Here is a 24,154-nt window from a genome sequence, read left to right as displayed (position 1 = left end):
TGGGTAGATCAGACTGCCTACCCATGCAGAAGTATTTGCATTTTAAATAGGTAGTTTAGTGGTAGTAGGTGAATTTCAGACTGTATAACTAAAAGGGAAGAATTTCAGGCAAATATGGGCCTTCCAATTAGGGCTCTAGTGGGAAACAAAAGTGACATTCAAAGAGATTCCCAAAGGTATGAGTGGGCAAGGTGATCAGACAGGGCGGGGTCAGGGAAAGCAATGTGGGGAAGAAGCCTTTCATTGACAAGTCTCCCCTGAAGGGGTGGAGGGAGTTTCTAGCAAGGAAAAAAATAGAAAGTGGAACAACACAGCTTTGTCTTTTATTATTAATAGAATGGGGGCAGCAGTAAGGCTTATACCTGGCAATATTTGCATGGATGTGCTTCAAGTAAAGAGCTTTTGTTTGCTTGGTTTAGAATTCAGGTTGCGCCTGCAGAGCCTGCCCTTTGGGGTCTCCATGGCCTCCCAGAGGGGCGCTGTCCCCCACCCTGGTTTCTGCCCCTCCCCAGGTGAGCTGGTCCCTTTGTGATGCTGATGTAAGTGCCCAGGAGGGGCTCTTATGACTCCCTCGCACACCCACTGCCACTTGCCTCAGGCAGATGTCCCTGTCAGATATGAGTCACCTGTTCCTGTCTAGCAGGCCCACAGCAGTGGGCCAGGCAGTCCTTGCTCTGCCAGCATTGGGGCCCTGGTCAGCCAGCACACGCTCCTGACTAAGGTAACCCACGAAGACCGGACTCCAGGGGCTGCAGAGTCGAGCTCCCAGTGATGTGAGGGATGCAGGCTGGGCCAGCTAGGTGGTTCCAGTCCCTGAAAAGCCCTTCCTGCCCTGTAGATCATGGTTATAACCCTAGATGCTGTTTCCAATGTCATGTCTGCTTTAGAAATGGTACATTAAAAACATGTGAAAATGTACTGTTCATACTTTTTCACCTCCGTAAATGTATCTTTTTCTGTTTCCCTACTTGTTCTCCCACCCCCATCCCCACCCCTCCAAGTGTCCAGAGATGGTTGCACTAATTTTCCAAATGGCCTCCCAACCTCAGACTTGCTCTCAAATTCCTTCTTGATTGTCCGACCAGATGTGTGTGTGTGTGTGTGTGTGTGTGTGTGCGTGCGTGTGTGTGTGTGTGTGTGTGTGTGTGAGAGAGAGAGAGAGAGAGAGAGAGAGGAGAGAGAGAGACGGGGGGGGGGAGGGGGAGGGGATTCTATGGCTTATCTATTTCGTAGGGGGCAGGGAGCTGAATTTTATATGCCCAGATTCATGTGTTTACTGGTATGTATACTCAGAGAGGACTCCTGGGTATGTGCTGTACTTATGGTCTCTGGGAAATGAGTGCCAGAGAGTCCCATGAGCCTTGCTTTTGCTTTGGCAAGCCAGAGTGCACCAAGATCCCAGCTCCTCAGTCAGCAAGGCTGACAAATTAGAAAGGACGGGTCACTATTCTTGTGGCTGTTTTGTAAACTGCATACAGTTGTAAGTGGCACGCTGCTCACCAACCACCCCACCATCACCCATAAAACAAACAGTAACAACAGCAAGCAATGGCAAAAACAGGTGGGGCACCTGTGTAGCTCGGTGGGTAAAACCTCTGACTCTTTTCCGCTCAGGTTATGATCTCACAGTTCAGTTTATGAGTTCAAGCCCCATGTTGGGCTAGGCACTGACAGTGCAGAGCCTGCTTGGGATTCTCTCTCTCTCCCTCTGCCTCTCTCCCTCTTTCTCAAAATAAATAAATAAACGTTAAAAAAAAAAACCCAGCCATGCAAAATGACAGTAATTCATATTTTTACTACTTAATGTGAGATAGGTAGTATTTACCACTTGTGTACCAATGAAGAACCTAAGGCAGCTGAGAGGTTGAAGAATCTTCCTGGGATCATGTGGGTTTTGAGGGGTGATGTCAGTATTCAAATCCAAGCAGAAGTCTGTACCCACTCCCCAAAGAAAGCAACTAGAAGCAAATGTGTAACTTGAATGTAGAAACTTGAAGCAACATATAGTGACTAGAACAAGTTCAAAACAGGCCAAGCCAATCACCTTGACTGAGTGAAGATTGGAGGGTCTCAGTTTCTACACAAAGAGTTATATTGACCTTTTAAGTAGAGTATTAGTGAGCTGGCGACAGTAACAGGATCCACAGGTAACAGAGGAAGAACCAGTTTTAAAACGTGGTCCATGTAAAACATTCTTTTCAGGCTATACTATCCCAAAAGGACTCAATTAAAAGTATAAATACAAGAGACTGCAATCTCCTTTAAGAAAAATAATTTATGTACTACAACCAGAAAGATGTCAATTGGAATAAACCCTGATCTAGTCACATTAAGATTAGACAGCGAACCCTGAAGGCTTTGAAGTTAATCACAGTATATTCAGGAGTGTGATGCATTAATCTTGGGGTAACCAGAAAATCGAGTACGCATCAGTAAATTTATATGTGAATTTATACTGATTGATTGGCAAAGAAATATCTTAGGCTTTGCTTACACATTTTCTAAGCAGTATTAAAAATATTTAATAAGATGATTGTGAAGTTCCAAGCTAAATTTGGACACACCAGTCTTGAGTTTCCGTCCCGCTGAACAGCATCCTGGTAGTGGCTGCTGGAGGACAGATTCTTAAAGGTGATCTGCCTGAACCAACCAGCTGAGCAGCCTTGGGACCTTAACATAGCCAGGAAAGCAGATACCGGAACCTGCACTTAAAAGAAACTGGGAAAAACAAATATCATGTTTTGATTTCAATTTAATTCAGCAGGTTTGTTGGGTATTTATGATGTTTGCTACATAGTCCCAGTTTAAATACATTTCTGCATTTGGGAGTCTCTTGGGTGCATTTATGTAGCAACACCATTTAGGCTTCATAATGTGATTTATTTCAAACAGTTGCCTGAGACAGTGGGATGACATTTTTATCAACCAAGTTGACCAAGATCGTAGTGTTGGTGAGGGGAGAGGAAAGTCGGTATATCTGAAAAGCTGTCAGTCTGAATCAAGAGGCTTCAAATGCTCTTTAACTTAATAATCGCACTTCTAGTTTTATACAGGGAGTAAATAGAAGTGTGGCCGGAGATTGGGTTAGAAGTGTATTTATTGCAGCTTTTTACACTTTAGTTGCTCTCTTGTCATGGCTGAGTTGTCTGAGTTCGTCATTCTTCCAATTCTCCTCTTTCCCAAATCCCCTTCACCTTGCCCATAATTTCTATTACCTTCTCTTTGTAGAAGCCTACAAATTTCCTTCTCTTCTCACAGAACAGCCACTGACTAACATGTTTACTTGGGTGTCTTAAAGACATTTCAAATTCAGTAGCCCAAATGGAATTCATGTTTTTCTACTTGGTGCTCTTCCAGTTTTCCTATGGGGAAATCATGTCATTACTAAAGAGACTTCAGTGACTTTTCATTGCTCTTAAAATAAGGCTCTCCTATGTAATTATAAGGATGAAAATAAAATTCTAAAAATTAATATGTCCAAGCCAATAAACTCCCCTTTCCTTCCAATTTTAGGAAGGACTGGACATTCTAAACCAAGTAGAAATATACCAGATATCCAACCCTGACATTCCTTAGGTTCAGCTGGTAATTTCTGACTATCTTGTCAAAGAGTCTTCTTAGGGGTAGTAATAAGATGGTCTTTGAAAATAGAATTGAATTTCTGGAATGAAAAGTACAAAGTATATATTATGATTTTCATTATTGAGTTTTGTTGATTAGTATTATCCTAACTATCTTAAGAACTATTTCCTAAGAACTAAGAGCTGTTATGGGTACAAAATAGGGTTTTTTGGTTTGTAATTCAGAAAAACCAGTGAGACTGGATCACAAACAGATGTGTTATTTGTAGGCCTTCCTTAAATGACTTATGCAGCATCATTCTATTGGGTTCACCTTTACAAAGAATAAAACAAAACAGAATTCAAAGTCATAGACAGAAAGCCAAACCTATCCACCCGGCTCAAGGAGTGTACAATGGAATGAGAGTGATAAGCATACAAACTCTGTAACGTTGAGAGCACCGTTCTCCAGGGCAGGGTTTCTCATGCGAGGTTGCATGTTACACTGTTCTGGGGAGCTTATAAAAGTTTGAATACCCTGGCTGTACATTGGAATCTCTGGGGCTATGACCCAGGATGAGGACTTTTGAAAGCTCACAGACAATTTCCTCGAGGAGTCAGGTTGGAGAATTAAGTATGAATGTATCACCTTGTTAATGAATTTCATTCTTTTAAACCTTGAAAAAAGCCTTTTAAATATGAGTCTGAATTTAAAACAAATGCAAATTTTAATGTGGGGATTACAGAGGCAGATTTAGAGTTCTTTTAATACTATTTCACTGTCTGACAAAGGGGAGAGTTAGGAACCAAGATGGTGTGACTTTTAGGCAAGAAAGCAAAGTGTAAAACGATTCTTAGTTCATTGTAATACTTCAAAACTCCATCTCTTAGGGGAAAAGAAAGAAACATCTGAGCACACAAACTTATTTCATGGCTGTTTCTGGAAACGTGCTCACCGGCATCCTCGTAACCCAAGTGTGAAAAGAAATCACATCAAGTCCTGTTGTATTTCTTGTGTTGGCATTCCCAGTGTTGATTTTAGAAGCACTCACCTTTTTGAGGGCCTCCGGATGATTTTCCTTCATTCACATGTTCAGGTCAGAATAACTCTTCTGATTAACTTATTTTCTTCCTCCTGAAGATACTAAAGAGATAGAACAAAAACTACACCAAGTGCTTGAATGTATATTTTAAGAACTGTTTCTGAGTATCTTCTATGATGAAACCCTCCATTTTGCCAACCAGAACTTGCTTAGGATCTTAGTGGTATTGCTCCTCAGAAAGCCACCCTCCTTGTTCAGAGCTCAATAGCAGAGATGGGGTTTTTCGACTTCTGAGATATGATTAATATTCAAAAGCTCATTGGAATAGACCATAACAAAGCAAAGATCAGTCCCAAGACATTTTCCAGTTAAAGCTCTCCCAGTCCTCTGAACCATCTTAACTTCACCTAACCATCTTAACAAATCATCTTCTAAGTCATTAATTACTAAAAATTAACTGGAGATTTTGAATTCCTCTTTTCTACTAATTACTGTAAATTTTGTTGATCTCATTGTGTTTCTAGGGAAGAATAGCAAACCCATCTAAATTTATTAGGCAGTACATATTTAGAGGATATCTTTAAAGTGTACTGAAGTTGTGCTTTCAATCAGAGATTGAAAGAGATTCAATATGCTTTACAAATAATTGGTTTCCAAGTATTGTTCCAAGTGTGTTGGTGGCAATGATATCTTATGGAAATATTATAAAACAATAAAAATGGTAAGTCTCATGCTTAAATAGAAAAGATTATTTGCAAAGATTATTTTGGACACTATTACCAAAACCATCTTGGGCCTAACCACCACATGAAGAAACACTGCTTGTTGAATTGCCAGTCAGATTTAAATCTGGATTTCTGTTCCTAACAGTGATAAGGGATATTTTTCAGAGATCATGATTGCTTTTCATGATACCTAAAAAGGCTAAGCAGTCAGATTTCCATACATTTTTTTAAGCCTTGTTTCTAAATTTATCATGAATTTTCCTAACCATTTTCTGAATCAGTTTGTATTTTTAGTTTAGACTACAAGTTCACTGTGGGCAATTAAAATGTACAAATACCTTCTTCACATATCAGCATTTTCTCAAGATTCATATGACCTCTAAACACATAATCCATGATTTAATGAATTACTATAAAATTTTCTATTTTTATCAAGTAATATTTGGATATAGTGTTTAAGTAAAATACTACTATAAGATTTTTAAAGAACAAAGAGTAGCCTTTAGATATATCTCATCCCTACCCTGATTCCTGTTTCTAGTCTTTCTATTTAATGATTTCTCCTGGAATTTACCTGTATATTTCTCAATAACATGCTTATATTGCTATTTTTTTATGTTTCTTTTATAGACATTACATATTGGCTTTCTACCCTGGGAGATGATGATTCAGCTCTCTTAAATCATCTCTTTCAGACACAGACAACCTCTGTCTCTCTGTCTCTGTCTCTCTCTCTCTCACATACTCAGTCTCCCAGCTGCATGTACTCTGCATGTAATGCCCCGTCTCAGTCCTCCCGATGTAATTATTTCACAGTTTTTGGTTAAGTCCCTATTTAGTATTTGCATCATTAGGACACAGTTATGATTCACAGGTGTCCCATGCATAGTGTACGGTTATTACATTTCCTTTCTTGTAGGGCTTGTTGTTTCTCCTGGCATTAATATACTTCAGTGTTTTTGTTTGCTTGGTTAGCTATTTTTTTTTTACTGAACTTAGTATATGGCAGACACTGTGCTAAACACTTTACAATACGGCAGCATTTTATCTCTTGCACGTCTCCTGTGAGGTAGGTATTTTTATCATCCCCATCTTACAAATGAGGAAACTGAGTCATAGAGAGGTGGAATAACTTGTTCACCTTGAAATGTGAACACAGGCATCCTGACCCCCTTAACCACAGCAGAATTACAGAAAGGTGGCCAAAGCTTTCTAGTAGGGGCTTGAGATAAGAATAGTGTTATCAGTGAAAATGAGAGAACTGGGGACATGATTCAGACTGAATTTTTCTTGGCAAATGGAGAAGAAAATATTAGAGTGATGTACATCGGGATATAAAGATATCTGTCCTCTAGACATTTACATATGTGATTGGGGTAGAAACCTGTGCTGTGCATAGGGATTGGAGAATCCTTAACAGGAAAAAGGTAGGTTAATAGATAAGAAAGTATAATTTTTTCCACGCAAGCACACATGCAGAAAGAAGAGTAGAGAAAATGGAGTTGAACTTTATGGTAAATACACAGTTAAAGATGGGAGAAAAGAAGAGAAACCAAAAATCAACAACAGTCATGGGGCGCCTGGGTGGCTCAGTCGGTTGAGCGGCCGACTTCAGTTCAGGTCACGATCTCGCGGTCCGTGAGTTCGAGCCCGGTGTCGGGCTCTGGGCTGATGGCTCGGAGCCTGGAGCCTGCTTCCGATTCTGTGTCTCCCTCTCTCTCTGCCCCTCCCCCGTTCATGCTCTGTCTCTCTCTGTCTCAAAAATAAATAAAACGTTAAAAAAAAAAATCAACAACAGTCATAAAGGTGGGAGGAGAATCAGAGGAAGGTTAAGACCCACTTGCCCAAAGGATGAACACAAAATAAAGATGGTTAAGTCTTTCAGAGAAATGGGAGAGAGTGATGAATGAGGAAAAAAAGATTTGGGAAGTAGGTGGTAATTGACGACCTCCACAAACTATTATAAATATTAGGTATAAATATCAGTAAATATTCCTACACTTCATTTTGTATTATTTGTTTTTAAATTTTATTTTGTTTCATTTCTGCTATATTTTTGTTTGTTTTGGGTAGACAGAAAGAGTGAATTGTTGCTTTCTGGGCCAAGCCCCCAAAATCTTGCCCAGAACTTCTGTACCAGCAAAGTCAGAGAACCACAGAATGTCAACAATGAGAAGGATCTCAGGAATTTATCCTGGCTCATTTCATCTTATCTGGGAGGGCTGGGGAGGAAATTGAGGCACAGAGTGTTTGAGTGACTCCCGGCAGGGAGGCTCCAAGTTGGGCCTGGAGGTTTGAGTTGAATATAGGTCTCTATTTTTTGTCTCACTGTGGGTTTGGAACAACAGATAGAGTCAGCTAAAGGCATTACACTGTCTTCTGACTTTGATAGACTCCATAGACTTCCATAGATTCCATAGACTTCAAGCGCCACATCATGGAGTGAGACCAAATGAAGAGGTTTGTTTGTTTTTAATCCTCCATGAATACAATGAGCTGTGCCTGGTTTGTTTGGTTCAGTGCTTTGGGTGTTTCAATGCCTCTGTTAGATATAATAAGAGCATATTTAGAATCATTAGTGTCAGAAAGAAATACATCTTCCTTCTGGAAATGGAGATCTATTTAAAGACTTTAAAATTGTGACACATAACTTGCAGTATTGAACAATATAGAAAATAACAGTGGTTGAGATTTTAAGAATGAGTTTTTGTATAATTTGGGGTGGTTTAGCCCATTACCATAGAGGCCCATTGCTGGAGGTAGCCTTGTGATTTTTCTACCTGTACTGCTCCTGTAGGAAGTGTGTGTCACTGTTTCAAGAAGGAACTGTAAGCTAGTTTGTAATACAAAAGAATGTGACTGCAATTTCCAGCTACTGAGCTCCTGGACTAGCGAGGCTGGGGCTGCACTGCGCAGGGGTCTGTGTAAGTGTCATCACAGAACTGCAAGCTTGCTTCAGCTTGTGTGTCTTTGGACTGGTCTGTTCTCAGTGGCATTGGACAGACTGATGCAACTTAAACCTGATGTCATGGATGACATTAGAAAAGGGTCAGAAAGAATATCTGGGTTTTTAAATGTTTATTTATCTTAGAGAGAGAGAATTTGTGTGTGTGTGTGTGTGTGTGTGTGAGAGAGAGAGAGAGAGAGAGAGAGAGAGAGAGAGAGAGAGAGAGTAGAGGAAGGGCAGAGAGAGGAGACAGAATCCCAAGCAGGCTCTGAGCTGTCATCGCATAGCCCGACATGGGACTTGATCTCACAAACTTCAAGATTATGACCTGAGCCGAAATCAAGAGTCAGTCGCTTAACCAAGGTAGACACCCAGGCGCCCCCAAAAATATGTTTTGTAGTTGAAACTAAGCCTAAAGTTCGCTACTTAAGCACGCACACACACACACACACACACACACACGCACACACACACACTGAAACAATACCAAATCCAAAAAAACCTTAAGTACTTTGACACCATTTTTATCTTTCTGTTCTATGTGAGACATTTTCATCTCGCAGTCGCTTTCTAAAACCTGAATTTCCACAAGAAAGCCATACAGCAATTAAACGCTGCAAAATTGCCTCCATACCAAAGGTAAACCTGGGGGGCTATTGCTTAGAATTTTCAAAAACGTGCACATTGTAGCACTCTAATGTGCTGGTTTTTTATCACAACACATTTATTTGAAGGTGACTGACAGCCAATATGTTTGCAGCAGCCGTACAGGACATCATGTAAAATACATGAAATACTCTAGGCCAGAAACAATGCACTGCTGGGTTCGCATCAGGCAGTACGATAAACCATTTTTCTGAATATTTTATGCTGCCTCATGTTTTTTTGTTAAGTAAATATTTTTCAGCTTGTAGAGGGCATATGCACTGTGTGTTGAGAATTTGGAAAATGAAGAAAGGTACAAATCCTACCAACCATAGCATCATCTGTGTTTCCTAAAGTGATGACATCACTCTCAAATATGTAAATGAGAGACTTTTGTTAAGAACAGAATTTTTCTTTTGTTTTACATCAGATATGTGTCTAATATCATAAGCTTAAGGAGAAATTAGCCCTTTTCACTGTTCTCCACTGTCATTTTACTTACATTGATATTATTACTACTAATAATAAACTCTTTTGCTAAGCCCTTAGCATCTGTCAGGCAAAGTGTTAAACACTGCATATGAATTATCTCCCTTAGTCCTCACGAGAAACCTAGGAGACTGGCACTACGGGTTAGTGGAAGCACAGAGTGATAAATAAAATGCCTAAGGGCACACAGCTGGTAGTGAGGGAACTAGGATTCAAATTCACTCCTCTGAAATCCTTATACTACCTTAAGGTGAAAGGAGCAGAGGGAGGGAACTAACTGCTTTACTGAGTTTCTCCATTACGTAAGGCACTGTGCTGCTACTTTCCCTGTGGATCCCATTCAGTCCTCACAGCCTCAGAAGGCAAATAATATTATTGTCATTTACAAATGTGGAAACTAAGGCTGAGGGGGATTAAATACTTTATTAGAAGTCACACAGCTGATCAGTGATGGAGCTAGGAAATGACTCAGCTTTCTGTTTCCAAAGCTGTTATTTCTAGCCAGCCACACAAGAAAACTATTTTCATGGTTCTTCTTCCCACATGAATTTTGAAGATAGAAACTGTTGACTTGTTTAATAAACTCATACACGATAACACACAAACTGGATTTGAAGACTCTCTAGCCCCACAGATTCATGCTGACTCAGACTTTGATGTCCAGCTTGGAGAATTCCACCAGATTCAACATTAGGCCCAAAGATTTTATTGAATGAACAGTCTAATGTCTTGGTATTTTAATGTTTAATCTCAATTTTATATGAATTGGGAAGATAGATTGGACACTCCAGCCTAGAATAGCATCTTTAAACTGTGTAGGAGGAATTCAAGCATATTGCTGAGGTTTTCGCAGTCAAAAATGTTCTCTCATTTATGAATTAAATAGCAAATGAAAAATAAACAAGTTTGTCATATTATGTAGATTATATTTTTGTCTATTAAATAATTTTTTAAGGAAACTAAATAGTGGAGGAAAGTGATAGGATAAACCTGGGTTGAGAGTGGTATCACAGTTTCTCCATTCAGCAGGTTTCTATTGAATATACTTTTCTAGGTGCTGGAGATACAGCAGTGAGAAAAATAAAATCCCTGTGCTCAAGATTACTTTCTAGTGGCATAATACAGACAGTAAGCATGAGACAAATTGATGTTGGTGGTTACTAGTAATCATAAAATGCAATTTAAAAGGCAAAATAAGTTGTTTTCCACTCAGATTAAAGAAAAGGATTGAGAAGGTATAATAAAAATGGTGGGGTTGTTTTTTTTGCTTTTTTTTTTTTAATAGAGAGAGTACAAGTGGGGGAAGAGCAGAGAGAGAGGGAGAGAGAAAATCCTTAGTAGGCTCGGCTCTGTGAGTGCTGAGCCTGACGCAGGGCTTGATCTCACAAGTCATGAGATCATAACCTGAGCCAAGACCAAGAGTCAGATGCTTAACCCACTGAGCCACCCAGGCACCCTGAAAATGGTACTCCTATACTGTGCAAGTGGGATGATGAATAATGCCACCTTCTTAAGGAACAATGTGGCAGTAAAAATCAAGACCCATAAAAAGATGCATACTTTTATGCATTTTAACTAGCAAGCCAATTTATTGAATTTACCTTACAAAGCTAAACTAAAATAAGGAGGAAAATCTTGTTGAGGAAGATGTTCATTGCAGTATTCTCTATAATGACAAACATATTGGAAGAAAAAAATACCCAGCAATAATATCACACTAGGTAAATTAGGGTAGACCTACTTGTTAGAAGATTGTGTGACTAGTGGAAATGATAGGGAAAGGAAACACAGAAATTCCTTACATAGAATACTAAGTGAAAATATGAAATAGAGTGTAGGCTGTTATACCTTATACATTTATGTAGAGAAAAGCAAAAGAGGACATATAAAATAGTTTGTAACTTAAGGATAATAAGATTACATATTTCCCCCTCTATTTTTCAAATCTTCTACAATGTTGTTATAATGCTTTAACAATAAAATTCTTAATTTATAGTGTATAAATGATATTCTTATTTCCAGAATAGCTCTAGTGTTGGCTGTAAATATGAAACTTTCTTCCACACACCAATATTTTCAAGAATAGCATATTCTCATGCAGTATGCATCATTTCCCTCTGAATTGGGCTGTATTTTCAACCTGTTTCCTTTATGAAATTAAGTTTCCACAAGAGACCTTATGGTCACTGTACATAAGCAGTAATTAACAAAAAGGCATTATTTTGAAATATCAAGTGCTTCCTATACTAAGATGTTTTTCTACATTTATAACTCATAAACAATCAGCTTGATTAAAGCACTGGGATCTTAAAAGTGCATTTAATTTAATTTAATTTAATTTAATTTAATTTAACTTTATTTTATTTAATTTATTTTTACCACTTAGTAAAACCATGTTATGTGTGCCAAAAGAGATGCACTTAAATCCAAGTTGTTCATCCCTTGGAGGATGAATGAAGATTTCACTTTATTTCTATCATTCACTTCCTAGATCTCCTAAAACCTGACTTGGAGAGAAATCTGCCTCTTGGGTTGGGCAGAGAGTGGTGTAAATAACTTGAGCTCTAACCCTGATGCTATATCCAATTTCACACAAGATCCCACATTCCTGAGCCTTTCTCCTCAAGTCTGCATCTCTTCCTCTGTTCCTCATCTTGATTCATCTTTCAGGAATTTACCTAAAAGAAACACCTCAGAACTATTTCAGACACCCCTTTCCTTCATCCAGAGACTATCACCTTCTGTCAGCTAAATCTCTAAAATGCTTCTTAAGTTGATTCCTTCTTTATTTCTACACCTGGACTGTTGTATTAGCTTTTGACATTCTTCTACCAAACTCATCTTTCCCAAATGGTACTTAGAACTGTTTTTACTCTCAGGGGCACCTGAGTGGCTCAGTCGGTTAAGTGTCTGACTCTTGATCTGGGCTCAGGTCATGATCCCAGGGTCATGGGATTGAGCCCCACGTTGAGCTCTGTGCTGAGCATGGAGTCTGCTTAAGATTACCTCTCTCTCTCTCTCTCTCTCTCTCTCTCTCTCTCACACACACACACACACACACACACTTAGGCTCTCTCTCTCTAAAACAAAAAGTGAAAATTTTTTCTTTCATATAAAAAAATTTTGGTGGCTTTTTACTGCCCACAAAAGATCCAGATTTCTTTCAATTTGAAAAATTAAGAGCTAGTAACTGGTCACCCACCTTTAATTCTCCTAGCTTTATTGTTTAACTTAGACTTTATGCACTTCACATCTGATTCAGACACAGCAAACTATTTTAATTTCCTCAGTCTGGAAAGCCTTTGTTTGAAAATCTTCTCTGTAGCATGTTGTAAACATTTGGTTGTTAACTGCTTACATCTGTCTCCCTCACTAGAGTGTCAGTCACTCAGGACAGAGGCCATGTCTTGTTCATCACTGTACCAAGCACATAACAGAAGGTAAGGACTCAGGATACATTAGTTGAGTGAATGAATGATTTAGTAAATTCTCTACATAGGGTAGAGTTCAGATAAAGCTGACATGATGCTCCAGAGAGATGAGTTTTGGTTTTCATAGGTGGGAGACTTTAGGAGGAGAAAAAGTGGGAGGGGCGCTATCTTCAGATCTGGCCCAGATTTGAGCTAGAAGCAAGTATTGAGCTCTGATAAGTATTCTAAAGTTAGTGAGGGGGAAGCCAAATTGGGAGCATGGTCAGGGCTGCACTTGAGGTCAGGAACCAGAAACCAAAGATATGAATTGAATCAAGAATAAAATTGAATATAATTAGAGGAAAACAGAGTCTGTGTTATCTTTCCTAAAGCTTCCCATAGATAGCTCTCTTGTAGCAGATGGGCCAAAGTTATATTTTTTGCTAAGATCCCAAGTTAGAAAGAATCTGTGTAGGTAGAGTAGAACCCAATATTTTGACAGGCGTCTGAGTTGAGAGCAGATCTGACTTCCACTCCGGAGTACTAAGCAGCTTAACCAATGCATGTGTGCACCAACAGTTAGAAGTGGACAAAAGACATTCCAGTTAGGAGAAAGAGAATGGAAGAAACAGGCTCAGAGATGAGGAATTTCTAATACTTCCTTGTGGTGGAAAAATTGGATATGAGGAAGCAGTAGAGAAATGATCAGGGACTCTAGGAGGCTTTAGTTTGTTGTTCATGCATCTCAATGGAAGCCAAAGATAGAAAAAAATGTTATCTTGGAAAGATCTGTGGGTGTAGCTTTTGTCTTATGGAATGAGCCCCCATTGAAATCCACGGGAGACACAAAAAATTTTTGAGAAAATTATTTCAGCAGAAACACTTCCATTTAGGTGGAAAGAGAGAGTACAAAATGAAAGGAGGCTGTTAGACTCCCAACATTCTCCTGTCAGCAAGTAGACTGATAAAGCTACTTGGCTGTAAACATTTGCTATCCTTTATGACAAAGGAAAGATGATTCAAAGGGCAGAACCAAGATCCCAGATGACTGGACCATGGAGAATTGTTGAAACTAAATAAAGGAACTCCCAACTTTTGTCTAGCTAGACTGATTTTTGAACTGCTATCGACTAGTAACTCTTTTTTTTTACCTCCCATTTCCCCCTCTTTATGAATGGGAATGTCTAGAGCTGTTTTCCTACACCTGTCCCACCATGGCATGTTGGGTGTGTTGGGACAGATAACTTTAGTTTCACAGATGTACCTATGGAGAAGAATTGTTTCTCAGGAGCTGTACTTGATAGGTTGTACCCAGGAGCCTAATCTGTACCTGGACCTGATTTAGATGATGAGAGTTTGGACTTTGTGTTCGTACTTTAATGCATTGAGCCTCTTGGGAATCTTAGGAAGAGGAAAATGTATTTTGCGTGTGGAAGAGATATGAATCTCTGATGGCCAGAGGCTAGACTGTGGCAAATGGACTCTAAGGTGGCCCCCATGATCCCCATTTCCTGGTGTTATTACCTTTTCTTGCAGGACCTACGACTTGATTCTAACCATTAGAATAGGGTAAAACAATGGAATGTCACTATAATGACTGTGTTACATTTTACTAGATTCTGTCTTGCCAGTAGATTTTCTCTGTCTCTTCACTTGCTCTTTTTGAACAAGTAAGTCTCTGTGAATCATGTAGCTGCAAGGAAGTGAATGCTTCCAACAACCACATGAGCAGGGAAGTGGATCTTTCCCTAGTTGAACCTCAGCCCGGGCCAGGATCTTTGTATTGCAGTAATTAGTTATTCAGCAATAGATACCTAACATTTTAGCCCATGAGGCAAAAATCCTGACAAGCTTCACTTTCTTCCCCAGGGAATACAAACAGTTAATGTATTAAGTTTTGAGGGGGAAACAATTGTATTTTATCTTACTAAGCTTTGTCAAAGTCTTCTCAAACATTTTATTAGTTTTCTATTCAAAGAAGTAAAGAGTTATTAAAGCCTATTTTCCACTCAGATTAATCATCTGCTTTCTTCTCTAGCCCTTCTCTATCTGCCCATCTTCACTTCCAGTGCAAACTATGTCCAAAGCCACCTCTTCTGGTCTGGTTTCAGGTAGTAGGCCCTTTACTGCCATCAATTGCTTTTAGATTACTCCAGTGGCCCATTTTCATTTTAACAGCTTTTTCTCACTTCATAAATGTGTGAGAATTTCAGCATGTCCTGTGGTGACTTTGACTGAATTATAACCATTTATGAACATGTTATGTAAATGAATATTAATCAGAATATTGTATGCATTTATTATCCATTTTGTCCTTGACAATAAAATGTACAGAGAGACTATGGAAAAATATTCTTGACATTCTCTATATTGATTTAGGGCAAGTGAGAGAAGCAAAGCTATTTCTTTGGACATTCTGAACCCAACAGTTGACAAATTTTAAAAGTAAAATAAATGAGGGGCGCCTGGGTGGCTCAGTCGGTTGAGCGTCCGACTTCGGCTCAGGTCACGATCTCACGGTCCGTGAGTTCGAGCCCCGCGTCGGGCTCTGTGCTGACTGCTCGGAGCCTGGAGCCTGTTTCACATTCTGTGTCTCCCTCTCTCTCTGACCCTCCCCCATTCATGCTTGGTCTCTCTCTGTCTCAAAAATAAATGTCAAAAAAAAAAAAAATTAAAAAAAAAAAAAAAAAGTAAAATAAATGACTTATAATGATTCCTATGATTCTTTTCCTTAGCATCTCTGCTTGCTATTTTTTAGATATTGTTATTACTTCTTCCTTTTTTATGTGTGTCTGTGACACCGTGTATCTCCCTGACTAGTTTTTAAGTCAGTGGAAATGGTGCACCTTGGGATACAAGAACGAGATTTAGGGAGATCTGAGTAAGTTAAAAATTATTATAATCAATAACATGATACTATACATTGACTTCATAAACTGTGCCTTTAAAAACTTCACTTGAAATGGATTGACAAAGTGTCATATTAACATTATTAACAATTTGTCACCAATGTATGCATTTTTCTAAAAAGATAAGCAGAGCTAATGAATGTAAGGAATGTAAACACTCGGAGAAAGTCACTGTTAAGTCTGTAGCTTGAGAAGCCTGAAAGGTACTGTTCCACTTCTCTCATTTTGCAGATGAGGAACCTCAGATCCAGGGAACTGATTCATTAATCTGGGCTCCAGGGCTATCAGATTGTAAAGGACACCAACACTGAGAGGCATCATTTGCATGATCTAAGTTTAGACCATGTGAATGGTGCCCCTGAGTTTCCAGGGCACAACCTGCATGACTACAAATTAGTACAGCCCTCTTAGTTGATGTAACTCGTGGGACAAAAATGATGATCTGTGAGATCCCGGAGTGGGGCTCCTTCACCTATGCTCCACTAGCCTTCCTGGTGTCTTTTTCTGTTTGTTTTGATTCCGTTTTTAAAAAGCCTAATGATTAACCACTTTTCTCATGATGTTTATGTTTTTCAGGATGTGTGCTATGTTAGGGCTTTCCTGTGGAATTCATGCAAAGAAAGGAAAAGAGCCTTTTATTATTTGAACTATGGCCTTGGGTTAAATCCTTCTCACATTTGTACCTTAATATTCAAAGAAGCCATCATCAAGTCTATTACAGATGAAAATAAGGAGTTTGATGAGAATGAAGATCATGGAAAGGCAAATATAGTTTTCAAAAAGCTTTTGAAATTATGAATTGTAAATTAATACATGTTCCTTCTGTTATCTAAAGGTTTTTTTAAGTTTATTTATTTATTGTGTGTGTGTGTGTGTGTGTGTGTGTGTGTGTGTGTGTATGTGTGTGTGTGAGAGAGAGAGAGAGAGTGCCAGTGGATGAGCAGGAGAGGGGCAGAGAGAAAGAGAAAGAGGGAGGGAGGGAGAGAATCCTAAGCAGGCTCCATACTGTCAGCACAGGGCCCAATGCGGGGCTTGAACTCATGAACTGTGAGATCATGACCTGAGCTGAAATCAAGAGTTGGGCACTTAACCAACTGAGCTACATAGGCACCCCCTGTTATCTAAAGTTTTAACCCTAATATGAAATGTGAGGTGAAAATTAGTAATTATGAATTTGGGGGGAGAAATTTAGAAATCATTCCCTCATGATAGCATTAGCCTAGACAAAAATGATAAAACAGAAAAAGAAGACCTTGAGTACATGATTGATGTAAAGGTGTATCACATAAACTCTCAAAGTATAATACTCTAACATGCCTTTTCAATTTTAAGTATTTGGAAAATGTCTAAAGGAAACATTAATTTTTATACCTGTTACATCAGTGTCACATGGATGGCACCTGACCATTAATTAAGCATGAAATGAGTTGCAAATAGTCCTGTTTTTGCCACAAACCCACTTTGCAGGATATGAAACTATCTTTTGGTATTGTGGAAAATGCAATTCCTGACCAATCAGATGTAATCCTGTGGGATTCTCCTGAGCTCTCTTGAAACGACTTAGAAAGCTTAGACTTCTAGATCTTTAGTTTCAGTCTAATCTATTGCCACACAGTTCTTGCACCTGTGTTATTAGGTAGGCAGTCCAACCTCATCTGATCTTTGCCACACAACTTTATGTAGGGTTACTCAATCTCAGCACCACTGGCATTTTGAACCAGTTAAGTTCAGATTTGGTGAGATATAATTGACATAACACTGTATAAGTTCAAGATACACATTGTAATTATTTGATATATGTATATATTGCAAAATTATTACCATGTGAAGGTTAGTTAACACATCTATCACCTCACAGAGTTGCAGTTTTGTGTGTGTGGTGAAAACTTTAAAAATCTTTCTCTTATCAAAAAAAAATCTTTTCCCTTATCAACTTTCAAACATACAGTACACTATTGTTAACTATAGCCACCATCCTATACCTCACATCCCCAGAGTTAATCCATCTTATAATTGGAAGTTGTACCTTTTGACCACCTTCAGCCATTTCCCCCACCCTGATCCCCCATGCCTGGCAACCACCAACTGTCCTCTGTCTCTGTGAGTTCAGTTGAGATCATACAATATTTATCTTACCCTGACTTATTTCGATTAGTATAATGCTCTCAGGGTTCATTTATGTTGCAAATTGCAGAATTTCCTTCTTTTTCATGGCCAAATAATATTCCTGTGTCTGTGCGTGTGTGTGTGTGTGTGTGTGTGTGTGTGTGTGTGTCTTTATCCATTTTTCTGTTGATAGACATTTAGGTTGATTCCATGTCTTAGCTATTGTAAATAATGCCGCCATGAACATGGGGGTGTAGGTATCTCTTCAAGATAGTGATTGGGTTTCATTTGAATGTATACCCAGAAGTGGGTTTGCTGGATCATATGGTAGTTCTATTTTTAGTTTTTTGAGGAAGCTCCATACTGTTTTCCATAATGTCTGTACTAATTTACATTCTTACTAACAGTATACAGGGTTCCTTTTCCTTCACATCCTCACCAGTCCTTTTTATCTCTTCTCTTTTTTGATTTTAGTCATTCTAACAGGTTTAAGGTGATGTCACATTGTCGCTCTGATTTGAATTTCTCCAATGGTTAATAGAGTTGAGCACCTTTTCATGTACTTATTGGCCATTAGAATATCTTTTTTTTTTAATTTTACAGTGAGTGAGCAAGGGAGGGGGCAAAAGAAAGAGACAGAGACGGAGAGAAAATCCTAAGTAGACTCCACGCTCAGCAGGAGCCCATCATGGGCTCCTACAACCTGAGCCGAATCAAGAGTTGGATGCTTAACCAACTGAGCCATCCAGGTGCCCATAGAATTTCCTTTTTGAGAAAATGTCTCTTCAGGTCCTTTACCCATGATGATGGTGATGGTGATTTTGCTATTGGCTTGTATGAGTTACTTTTGGATTTTAACCTTTTCTCAGATATGTGGTTTACAAATATTTTCTCCCATTTTTAGGTTGCCTTTTCATTTTGTTGATTGTTTCTTTTTCTGTGCAGAAGTTTTTTAGTTCGATGCAGTTCCCTTGTTTATATTTGCTTTGTTGCTTATGCTTTGTGTGTCATATCCATAAAATCATTGCCAGGACTAATTTCAAAGAAAATTTCCCCTATGCTTTTCATAAGAGTTTTATGGTTTCAGGTCTTGGTTAAGTCTGTATCACGTGGAGCTTTCATGTCCATGAAGGATGTTGAACAGCATCCCTGGACTCAACTCAGAAGATGCTAGTAGTTCCCTCTCTTTCACTTGCAAGAACCAAAAGTGTCTCCAGACATCACCAACTATTCTTTGGTGGGCCAAACTGTGCCCACTTGAGAATCGCTGCTTTTTTCCTTTGTTTGCATTCATATAAAGTTTTTGAAAAATGATGTCAGCAAAACCAATCTTGTCTCCTCTTGTTTGGGATTTGCAGACCCTGTTATGTTTCTCCAACCTTGTCAAGCCCCGGATGTATGGATACCCTATTCTTTTACCTCTTGCACACTGGCCAGTCCTTGCCTGATGTCATCTCACCCTTGTAATAACTTGCCAAAAAGTGGCATGGAGCTGCAAATGCGTAGTGATATCCTGGCTGTTTTTAGCTGCTTCCCTTGGAGCTGTAGGCATGATAGGCATATGATTAATCTTCCAAATTATCACAGGAGACACTGTCACCAAAAGTTTTGTTGCAGCATAGCAAGAGTCACCACATTTTGTGTCCAATCTTCCTGCCACCACAGTGTCCTAATGTTGTTAGGATAACATTCCACTTCTGAGTACTAGTCTTTGTTACAGATTTGAATGACAAGGAAAAAAAAAGAGATTTTGGAAAGAAGAAACAGTAATGGAAAGATGTAAGAGTAGAAATATGCTTGGGGCGCCTGGGTGGCGCAGTTGGTTAAGCGTCCGACTTCAGCCAGGTCACGATCTCGCGGTCCGTGAGTTCGAGCCCCGCGTCAGGCTCTGGGCTGATGGCTCGGAGCCTGGAGCCTGTTTCCGATTCTGTGTCTCCCTCTCTCTCTGCCCTTCCCCTGTTCATGCTCTGTCTCTCTCTGTCCCAAAAATAAATAAAAAATGTTGAAAAAAAAAATTAAAAAAAAAAAAAAGAGCAGAAATATGCTTGGTCTATTTGAGTACCAAAATAAAGCCAGTGTGAATGGAACTTACTGGAAAAGGGCTGGAACAATCTGAGACGAACGAAGGCCAGGCTTGTGGGCTTTCTAGCCAGGGTAAAAAGTAAGGATTTGTCCCAGGAGCAATGAGAAGCCATTGGAGTATGTTAAGCAGAGAAAGAGAAAAAGTTGGGTCATTCTGGGTACCGTGGGAGAAGTGGACTATAGGGAAATGAGCAGGAGAGGGACTCTGATAAGAAGTTCACACAACATATGATAGTTGATTGGATATGAACTCTAGTCAAAGAGATAGAATAAAATGGATGGGTAAAGGAGAATTTAAAAACAAAGCTAGAAGGAATCCTTGATAAATTGAATATTGGGTGTAATCAAGAGAAATCAAGGATAATTCCTGGACTTTGGCTTATGTAACTGGGGGAAGAGTGGTTTAATTTGTTCAGTTGAAAAGGACTAAGTGATAAAAGCAAGAGTTCTATTTTTTTGTTTTGTCAAATTAAGTTTGAGATGCCATTACTGAACCATGTGGTCATATTAAGTGGCTAATTTGCTATCTGATTCAACATTTCCTGAAATATATAAAGAATAGAAATTTTGACTTGAGAGTCATCAGCTTTTGAGGATATCGATAGCCATGCTCCCGAGTAATGGAGAATGAAGAGAAAGGAGCTTAGCATAGGCTCTGGGGCTTACCAATATTTAGCATGTGAGAACAGTAAGAGGGAAAGTAAAGGCAACTGACATGGGGCAGAGAAAGGGGTAGAAAGACCCAGAGAACCTGGGTGTTAGGGATGAGAGGTGAATCTTACTTATACTGCTGATTTCCAGTCCTCTTGCCAGTAGCAGTTTATACCCTTCCAGGAGGTGTAAGCAGGTGGTTAATACAAGAGGATTCATATTCTTTAAAGGTACTCAAATCCAAACAGGAAGATATAATACTGTTTTGCAAACTGCTTTGTTAACAGTTTGTCTTAAAGATCTTTCCATATCAACACACACACACATTGACCTTTTCCATGACTTTATAGTATTTGAAATTTATCTTCAAAGTCTAAGCAACTCTCCAAATTTCAGATGTCTCATACAAGAAGGTTCTATTTCTTTGTCTGTTTCTCTCTCTCTCTCTCTCTCTCTCTCTCTCTCTCTCTCTCTCTTAGTATTATAAAGAATAAGAAGCCACCTCAACATGAAACATTCTAATTTGAATTAAGGAGTATTTGGAGGGTCAGATTTGACCTTAACTTTGAGATTTAATAATTGCCAGAATGGAAAGTTATGGGATACCACCAACAACGTTCACATTTCTAGAAGAAAGAAATGTGGAAAAACAAGAGAAAATGTCCCTTGTGTAGGTTTTGCACACTCTAAAGTAATAGAATTAAATGAATACCCTCTGACAATGGAGTGGAGTGGAGAGTTATTAAAACCATCCACTCATAACCCCTGGCCGCTAAAATCCTGGCTTCAATTAATAAAGCAGCTTACTTTGCTTTTATTGAGTTATTAGTAGAAAAATTCAACCTGGTATTGTTTGAAAAAATTAGTAACCATGAGTGTAAAAAATTTCTGCTGTATATTTCTGAACAATTAGGTTTCTTACTGCAACGAAGCAATGAGCCTGATAAAAAGACTAATAGTTGGATGCTTACATTACCATCAAATTATTCAGATTCATTTGTTAGATTGCTTGTAATTGTAAAACAGCTTTTTGTACCGTGGAAATAGAGTTTGTATAATAATAAGTATACAATTAGTCACCATAAACAAACTCATAACTTAAAACAGTAATGACTTTTGAGATAAAAATTTCTTACATCTTTGTTCACTAAGTGATCATTGCATTTAGGCATCATTAATGAAGTGTTAGCAATTCACATAATACAGTTGAGGTGTCATTTTCTTTCTTTAATAGGTTTGTAAAATATGCCAACTAATAAGCATTTTGTGGGTGTTACAGATTTCAACAGTCCTGAAGAGGCTGATTCCTGTGGCAAGTAAGTGCTGTAACAGATGAGAAGAATTTAAGCTACTCCAAAAAAATTCATTCTTATAATGAAATAGGCTTAATTAATTTTTTTTTTCAATCTTTTGGGATAAACATGCACCCACACCAAGATCTGAGAGCCTGGGGAGGAAAGGAGACTCAGGCCGGGAAAGCTATATCCAGTCTGTGTTCTTTTAACTTGAAATTATGTTCCAAAACCACACAAAGGTCACTCTGTAACTTGGGGTCTATTTTTTTTTTCCTGGGAGGGCTCTTTCTTATCTGATTCACAGGTTCTGTGGCCTCAGGCCTTTCCCTTATTCTCATTTTTCTCCCATCTGGTCAAGCCTGTGTGTGTTGTCAAGATTGTTATCCTTAAAACATTGTTCCTTACATTCTCTTTGCTTTTCTTCTGCTGACAGAAGAGTCTGTGATTCTTGCAGCCTGGGCTGAATCTCTCTTCTCTGATGGTAGGGAAGAAGGATTCATCCTGGGATGTTTTCATTTTTCTCACGGATTGCCACACTACCGTCCTGGTAACCTCAAAGTACGGTTAATAGTTTGCTTTGGTTTCGTTTTTCAGAATTTTGTCTCCTTTCTTCATCAGTTTCCTTCTTCTATTCTACAGCATGTTGGTTCCTGGCTTTTTCTCTTTTCACTTTGTTCTAGATTGTTCCGGTTTAAGATAATATTTCTCAAAATGTAAGGTCTGAGTTTGGGATTCTTTCCTATTAACAGTGCTGACTGTTTGTTATTTGCTACTTTTGTTGTTTTGTCACCTTGGCTTGAGGCATGGGCTTCTTAAATTCTGCACCAAACTGCCACTTAGTAGCACATAAGCCCCCAAGGGCAGGATCTCATTTTATAATCCACTATCAGCCTGGTTCCAGATTATTTTGGAATGAAGAATGAGTCTTTCACAATAGTTTTAAGGGTATATTGAATGACAGGTTATAACAGGTATCATCCAGCTCTGGAAACTATTCATTTGAGCGGTGTGGACCTACTAGGTTTAAAGCATCAGTGTATGTGTGTGTGCGTGTTTCCATCACAACCTTCAGCTCCTTGTCCAGGTAGACAGTCCTTCTTTCCAGTCCATGGTCTCTCCTGCCCTTCTCACTCCCCACACAAGGCTACTTCTGGACATCTGCAAATCTCAGCCCTGAGAATTGCAGGGGATGAATTTCATTTTAGGCACTTGGACTGATTCAAATGAATGCTACGTGCTAAATATTAAATACTTATATACAGTTCCTCTCTAGAAGATACAGAAGAGGTTTTTCCTCAATCATTTAATAATTTTTCTCAGCATGAACAGTTGCTTGTGCATTGACTAAACAAGGAGGTACATGGCCTGCCTGCTGTACACCTGGCCTTGAGTACCAAGCACAGTCATGACTCGGATAATCCCTGCCCTCACAGAGCCTGTGATCTAGTGAGAGAAGAAAGTAAATACAAATTTTATACATTTGCAACCTGGTTTCATGGATTGGATGAAAACCATTCATGTAGATACATCCTGCAGGATCCAGTCATTATTGATAATAGAGATGAAAGTTCAGAGAAGTCTTTCCATGTTATTACCTTGCAGATTGGAGAAATAGATTGGTGATTGTATTTTTAAAGCAAAATGGTATTGAAATTTTGCCTGAAATTCAAATGAAAATTTTGCATCAAATTTCTGGGCTTTGAGGAGAAAAAAAATATTTGGCAATCCAAGTTATCTTTACTTTTTTTAAAAAAAAATTGTTTATTTCTGAGAGAGAGAGAGAGGAGAGAATGGGCAGGGGAGGAGCAGAGAGAGAGGGAGACACAAAATCCAAAGTAGGCTCCAGGGTCTGAGCTGTCAGCACAGAGCCCGATGTGGGGCTTGAACCCACAAACCTTGAGATCATGACCTGAGCTGAAGTCTGATGCTTAACCAGACTGAGCCACCCAGGCACCCCTAAGTTATCTTTTTTTTTTTTTTTTAATTTTTTTTTTCAACGCTTTTTTATTTATTTTTGGGACAGAGAGAGACAGAGCATGAACGGGGGAGGGGCAGAGAGAGAGGGAGACACAGAAGTGGAAACAGGCTCCAGGCTCTGAGCCATCAGCCCAGAGCCCGACGCGGGGCTCGAACTCACGGACCGTGAGATCGTGACCTGGCTGAAGTCGGACGCTTAACCGACTGCGCCACCCAGGCGCCCCATCCCTAAATTATCTTTACTTAAAATAAGAAAGAAGCTTTTCATATTCCATCAGTATAGTACTTAAAGATTCACACCCAACTATTCAAATG

General features: G+C 39.1%; 1 long non-coding RNA gene across 2 annotated transcripts; it reads left to right on the top strand.

Moving 5' to 3' along the window:
- Positions 1 to 368: 368 nt before the first annotated feature.
- LOC131509120 (uncharacterized) lies at positions 369 to 16,523 on the top strand. 2 transcript variants are annotated; one of them, XR_009260301.1, is made up of 3 exons: positions 369 to 892; positions 12,786 to 12,849; positions 16,305 to 16,523. It is a non-coding gene; the product is annotated as an uncharacterized LOC131509120 (long non-coding RNA). The 2 variants fall into 2 exon arrangements; XR_009260300.1 differs by lacking the exon at positions 12,786 to 12,849.
- Positions 16,524 to 24,154: the final 7,631 nt, after the last annotated feature.

Source organism: Neofelis nebulosa, chromosome 4, assembly GCF_028018385.1.
Source record: "Neofelis nebulosa isolate mNeoNeb1 chromosome 4, mNeoNeb1.pri, whole genome shotgun sequence".
NCBI classification, from domain to species: Eukaryota; Metazoa; Chordata; class Mammalia; order Carnivora; family Felidae; genus Neofelis; species Neofelis nebulosa.
This window is presented reverse-complemented; position numbering and strand designations above follow the sequence as displayed.